The 7,194-nt window shown below is 44.8% G+C and overlaps 1 pseudogene; it reads right to left on the bottom strand.

The window, feature by feature from the left end:
• Positions 1-1,555: 1,555 nt before the first annotated feature.
• On the bottom strand, positions 1,556-1,673 carry LOC126472139 (5S ribosomal RNA; annotated as a pseudogene).
• Between the last annotated feature and the right edge of the window lie 5,521 nt (positions 1,674-7,194).

The raw sequence follows: 7,194 nt of genomic DNA, 5'->3' as shown, positions 1-7,194 counted from the left end.
CATACGACCATCATTGGCACCAAGGCAGACGCGACTCTCATCGCTGAAGACGACACGTCTCCATTCGTCCCTCCATTCACGCCTGTCGCGACACCACTGGAGGCGGGCTGCACGATGTTGGGGCATGAGCGGAAGACGGCCTAACGGTGTGCGGGACCGTAGCCCAGCTTCATGGAGACGGTTGCGAATGGTCCTCGCCGATACCCCAGGAGCAACAGTGTCCCTAATTTGCTGGGAAGTGGCGGTGCGGTCCCCTACGGCACTGCGTAAGATCCTACGGTCTTGGCGTGCATCCGTGCGTCGCTGCGGTCCGGTCCCAGGTCGACGGGCACGTGCACCTTCCGCCGACCACTGGCGACAACATCGATGTACTGTGGAGACCTCACGCCCCACGTGTTGAGCAATTCGGCGGTACGTCCACCCGGCCTCCCGCATGCCCACTATACGCCCTCGCTCAAAGTCCGTCAACTGCACATACGGTTCACGTCCACGCTGTCGCGGCATGCTACCAGTGTTAAAGACTGCGATGGAGCTCCGTATGCCACGGCAAACTGGCTGACACTGACGGCGGCGGTGCACAAATGCTGCGCAGCTAGCGCCATTCGACGGCCAACACCGCGGTTCCTGGTGTGTCCGCTGTGCCGTGCGTGTGATCATTGCTTGTACAGCCCTCTCGCAGTGTCCGGAGCAAGTATGGTGGGTCTGACACACCGGTGTCAATGTGCTCTTTTTTCCATTTCCAGGAGTGTATTAACATCCTGATGGTAAACTGCCGAAGCATTCGCAACAAAGTGCCAGAGTTTGAAAATACTAGGTGTAGAAAGCTTGTTTAAACCTGAAATTGTTAGCAGTGACATTTTTGGGGAAATTTTAAGTGTATATCGAAAGGATAGTCACGCAAACGTGTGGTTCCGGACGAGAGGCAGCAGCCTTTTCAGTAGTTGCAAGTCAGTATTCTGGATGATTGACTGATCCGGCCTTGTAACTTCAACCAAAACGGTCTTGATGTACTGGTACTGCGACTGAAAGCAAGTGGAAACTACAGCCTTTATTCTTCCCGAGAGCATGCAGCTCTACTGTATGGTTAAATGATGATGGCATCCTCTTGGGTAAAATATTCCGGACGTAGATTAATCCCCCTTACTTATCTTCTAGTAGGGACTACTCAGGAGGACGTCGTCATCAAGAGAAACAAAACTGGTGTTCTACAGATCGGAGCGTGTAATGTCAGATCCCTTAATCGGGCAGGTAGGTTAGAAACTTTAAAAAGGGAAATGCATAAGTTGGGAAATGGTGAAGTTCGGTGGCAGGAGGAACAGAGCTTCCGATCAGGTGAATAAGCTAAACTAAACTCCCGAACAGGCCACGAAGGCCCAACGGCACCGACCGGCCGGCGTGTCATCCTTAGATCATAGGCGTCACTGGATGCGAATACAGAGGGGCTGTGGTCAGCACACCGCTCTCCCGGCCGTATGTCAGTTTCCGAGACGGGAGCCGCTACTTCTCAATCAAGTAACTCCTGAGTTTGCCTCACAACGGCTGAGTGCACCCCGCTTGCCAACAGCGCTTGGCAGACCGGATGGTCACCCATCCAAGTGGTAGCCCAGCCCGACAGCGCTTAACTCCGGTGATCTGACGGGAACCGGTGTTACCACTGCGGCAAGGCCGTTGGGGATCAGGTGAATACAGGGTTATAAATACAAAATCAAATAGGAGTAATACAGGAATCAGCTTAATAATGAATTAAAAAGATAGGAATGCGGATAAGCTACTATGAACAGCATAGTGAACGCCTTATTGTAACCAAGATAGACACGAAGCCCACACGCACCACAGTAGCACAAGTTTATATGCCAACCAGCTCCGCAGATGAGGACGAGATTAAAGAAATGTACAATGAGATAAAAGTAATTATTCAGATAATTAAAGAAGATGAAAATTTAATAGTCATGGGGGACTGGAACTCGGTAGTAGGAAAAGGAAGAGAAGAAAAAGCAGTAGGTGAACATGGACTGAGGGAGAGAAATGATAGAAGAAACCACCTGGTAGAATTTTGCACAGAGCTTAATTTAACCATAATTAACCCATGGTTTAAGAATCATGAAAGGAGGTTATTGCGTGGAAGAGACCTGGAGACACCGGAAGGTTTTAGATTACTTATGTAATAGTAAGACGGAAATTTCGGAACCAGGTTTTAAATTGTAAGACATTTCCAGCGGCAGATGTGGACCCTGACCATAATTTATTGGTTATGAACAGTAGATTAATATGTATCAGTGTACAAGATGTTTAAACACTGCTCTTCAGAGGAGTTAACCGAAGTGTCATGGAACGATTGTCTGCATAGATCAAGTTTGTAATAAGGAATCCTGCAATTCATTTACAGTATGTTGCTTGTAAAATGTCCACACAATCGAATCGTTCGTAATGCGTGATTATTTGTCAGCAGTATAGTGCCATTTACTAATGAAGAATAGGTAGACATACTCTTGACTTACGGCCAATGTCATCAAAATGCATCAACAGCAGCAGAACTGTAAACTTCTTGCCTGCTTGCAAAATTTAGAGGAAAAGGTGGACATACTGTGCCTGTCTGTGCACCACATAACCACAGGGTTAGATAAGTTACATATAAAAGATTACTGTCTAGCAGCTTACTCATGCAGAGCTAATATTGGAAAAAGAGGAGTTGTTGCATATATTAAGACAGAAAACAAGTTCAAAAGCATTGACACAAGTAGATTTTGTAGTGATCATCACATAGCAGTGTGTGCTTGTGAATTAATGCTGAACCATAGTTCACTTTTAATTGTAACATTATGTACACTCATGTTCATAAATTAAACCTTTATTTGGCAGTGTTGCTCTCGAGCAACATCAAATTTACTTTGGCCTTATGGGACAGCAAACACTTCCCAGTGCCTTTTACTGGCATTGTTGCCTCCAGGCAATGTTCCTTTATACACTGCGAATGCCAGTTGTTGTAATAGTTCAAGGTTTTCCACACGAGATGGCAGTTTGTGCAGTGGTGTTACAGAGATCTCCCGTGTGAGCAACAGGGGTGTTTTATTTTGGTTCTGAAAGAGTGGATTTCAATAAATTGGCAGTAATCTCAGCAGATTTTCTTCAAGAGATACCCAGAGGTGAATTATAGCAGAAATATTTCAATCTAATATTGTTTTGAATTACGTAAATAGTATAAAACTTTTATGTTGCCTGTGAGCAACATTGCCAATAGTTGGGACATGTGCCATTAGTATATTACATATGCTTACGGTCTGACAGAGCAGACATTTTTATTTTCAGGGGCTTTTTAGCTATGGATTCCAGAATATTTTATGGAATTAAAAAAAAAGGCGAGAGAATAGTAGTTCCACCAGAAAACCTGGCTTTGTCTGATCTAAGCGAATCTGAAGACTCTGAACTCGAAGTTTTGGCACACTGTAGTGATGATGATCCAGACTATATTCCAGAGTGCCAATCTCAGTTCCATAACCTAGTTATACCAGACACTGATTCTGATTCAGGAAGTGAAATCTCAGAAGCTGAACATGTGCAAGGACCTTCTGCAGTGAATCCTTCTAGTGCAAGTGCCAGTCAAGTGAAAAAGATAATTACAAAAGCAGTCACTTCTACCTCATATGGGTAAAGGAAGATATAATGGCTAGGGCAGAAAGTCTCTCTCATGTGTTTTCTGATGAAGGCAATACACCACTGGGTTATTTCAGAAGATTCTTTGATTCAGAACTAATTGACAAAATTGTGCAGGAAACGAACTTATACTCTGTGCAACGAACTAACACGTCAGTAAACACCAATATAAATGAAATGGAACAATTTTTCGGTGTTCTGATGTACATGGGTCTTGTTTCTATGCCTTCGTACACTGACTATTGGTCTCAGTCAATGAATTGTGAAAAAATCACCAGCATTTTCAGTTTGAAGTGCTTTCAGAAACTCCGCCGATACCTGCATTTTACGAACAATGAGAATGCTGTGAACTCTTCTGGAAGACTTTTCAAAATAAGACCTGCTGTGAACAGAAACAAGAGTCGGAATTTTCTGTAGATGAGATGATGGTTCCATATAAAGGTACAAGAGCAGGTAAATTGCGCCAATATATTCAAAACAAGCCACACAAGTGGGGTTTTAGGATTTTTGTTCGAGCTGGTGTGTCTGGTGTTGTCTATCATTTTCTTCCGTATAGTGGCAAGGGGATGATAACTGATCTTGCTGATGACGAGAAAGTATTTGGAATTGGAGGACAACTTGTAGTTACACTTTGCAAAAGTATTCCAAGAGATATTTCTCCCAGAGTTTATTTTGACAATTTCTTTTGCAGCCTTGAACTTATAACATACTTTAAAAAATCAAAACATTGAGTCCATGGACACCATAAGCAAGAACCGAATAAGGAACTGCCCTCTACAAGACGAGAAGCAGTTACTGAAAAAAGGACGAGGCAGCCAGCTGTGACTACAGGAAGGACAGTCAATCAGACCTCATTTTAGTAAGGTGGGCAGACAATAAAATCGTGACACTTGCACGCTCATTTTGTGGTGTCCAACCACAATCAACAGTAAAACGATGGGACAGCAATGAAAAAAGAAGAATTGAAGTACCCTGTCCCAGTGTTGTACGTCAGTACAACAAGAATATAGGAGGCGTTGATCTTGATGGTATGCTGGTAGAGCTCTACAGAATACCAATGAAAACTAGGCGTTGGTACATTTATGCTAGATCTGAGTGTTGTAAATACCTGGCTGGTATTTCGAAGAGAATCTGCCGGCCAGAGTGGCCGAGCGGTTCTGGGCGCTACAGTATGGATCCGCGTGACCGCTACGGTCGCAGGTCCGAATCCTGCCTCGGGCATGGATGTGTGTGATGTCCTTAGGTTAGTTAGGTTTAAGTAGTTCTAAGTTCTAGGGGACTGATGACCTCAGCAGTTGAGTCCCATAGTGCTCAGAGCCATTTGAACCATTTGAAGAGAATCTCAGGACAAGAAGACCACATTGAAGTCATTCAGGGCAGATATTGCCAATGGTTTGAAGTTTTCAGGGAAAAGGAAAGTAGGAAAGCCCTCAATGGACATAACACCACCACAAAAGAAGAGGAGGAAGCCAACAGCTCCGACTGTTACACAAGATGTCCGATTTGATAATATGGAGCGTTGGCTTGTATACGGTCCCAAAGGTCATTGTCGTTATTGTCCATCTGGAAATTCTACAGTCGTGTTCAAAATGCAATCTAGCATTGTGCTTCGTTCCAAAGAGGAACTGTTTACAAAAATTCCATTGCAAGAAGAACTAGAAGGGAAAATGAAACAGTTCTATTACACAGCAGGAATGCATAAATGTGTTTATAAATTAAGTTATTCACGTACAGGAAACCTTTTGCTTGAGGTTATTGGCAAACACTTCTTTTCTATAATATGTATAAATGTGGTCTACTGCTGGCGATGTTGTTTGTAAGCAACATTTCATAATTTTCATAATTTTTGTCAAAAATTTCTAAAACTGACTGAATTGTATTTCTTTAAGCATAATAAATAAATAGAAGCACTGAAAAAAAATTTTGTTTTTATTTTCACCATTTGCCAAATAAAGGGTTAAGGATAGTTACTGAATGTAGTGCCACACAACGTGGCACTACACAAAACTGGCACTAATAGCATAGGCACATAGGGAACACACACGATACAGATCTGTAAGTCCACGGTATTGTTGATAAATTGAGAAAACCGTCGCGAAACATATGTGCTACAAAACGCCACTGTTTCCTGCGAATGTACCCTGACATCAATATGGGATATGATCAACAGGCGCACGTACACAGGCTGCACAATGGGTTGGCATACTCTGGATCAGGTGGTCGATCAGCTGCTGGGGTATAGCCTCCCGTTCTTGCACCAGTGCCAGTCGGAGCTCCTGAAGTGTCGTAGGGGTTTGAAGACGTGCAGCGATACGTTGACTGACAGCATCCCAGACGTGCTCGATGGGGTTTAGGTCTGGAGAACAGGCAGGTCACTCCAGTCGCCTGATATCTTTTGTTTCAAGGTATTCCTCCACGATGGCAGCTCGGTGGGGCCGTGCGTTATCAACCATCAGGAGGAAGGTGGGACCCACTGCACCTCTGAAAAGGCAGACGTACTGGTGCAAAATGATGTCCTGATACACCTGACCTGTTACAGTTTCTCTGTCAAAGATATGCAAGAGTGTACGAACACCAATCATAATCCCACCCCACACTATCAAACCACGACCTCCATACAGCTCCCTTTCAAGGACATTAAGGGGTTGGTATCTGGTTCCTGGTCCACGCCAGATGAAAACCCAACGAGAATCACTGTTCAGACTATACCTGGACTCGTCCGTTCCAATTATCATGTACTGTGTTCTTGACACCAGGCTTTACGGGCTCTCCTGTGACCAGGGGTCAGTGGAATGCACCTTGCAGGTCTCCGGGCGAATAAACCATGTCTGTTCAGTCGTCTGTAGACTGTATGTCTGGAGAAAACTGTTCCAGTGGCTGCAGTAAGGTGCCGAGTAAGACTACCTGCAGTACCCTGTGTCCATCTGCGGGCACTGATGGTGAGATGTCAGTCTCCTTGTGGTGTTGTACACTGTGGATGTCCCGTACTGTAGAGCCTGGAGACGTTTCCTGTCTGCTGGAATCGTTGCCATAATCTTGAGATCACACTTTGTGGCACACGGATGGCCCATGCTACGACCTGCTGTGTTTGACCAGCCTCCAGTCGCCCTAGTATTCTACCCCTTATAACGTCATCAATATGTGTTCAAAAAAATGGGTCTGAGCACTATGGGACTTAACATCTTAGGTCATCAGTCCCCTAGAACTTAGAACTACTTAAACCTAACTAACCTAAGGACATCACACACATCCATGCCCGAGGCAGGATTCGAGCCTGCGACCGTAGCAGTCCTGTGGTTCCGGACTGAAGCGCCTAGAACCGCACGGCCACCGGCTTTATAAAACTTCTGCACACTTACTCGCTGCACCGTACTCTGACATGCACCAACACACTTCTGCGTATGTGGACTTCTGCCATCGCCACCGTGCGACGACCACAGGTTAAGTGCACCTCATTGTCATACCCCAAGGTGATGTAAACCCACAAACCGTCCAACAAAGTGTTGTTCCACCATGTATCAGCATTATCCTTAATTTATGAGC

Source organism: Schistocerca serialis, chromosome 3 (genome assembly GCF_023864345.2).
Source record: "Schistocerca serialis cubense isolate TAMUIC-IGC-003099 chromosome 3, iqSchSeri2.2, whole genome shotgun sequence".
Lineage (NCBI taxonomy): Eukaryota > Metazoa > Arthropoda > Insecta > Orthoptera > Acrididae > Schistocerca > Schistocerca serialis.
The sequence above is the reverse complement of the archived record's forward strand: the minus strand, read 5'-3'. Positions and strand labels throughout refer to the sequence as shown.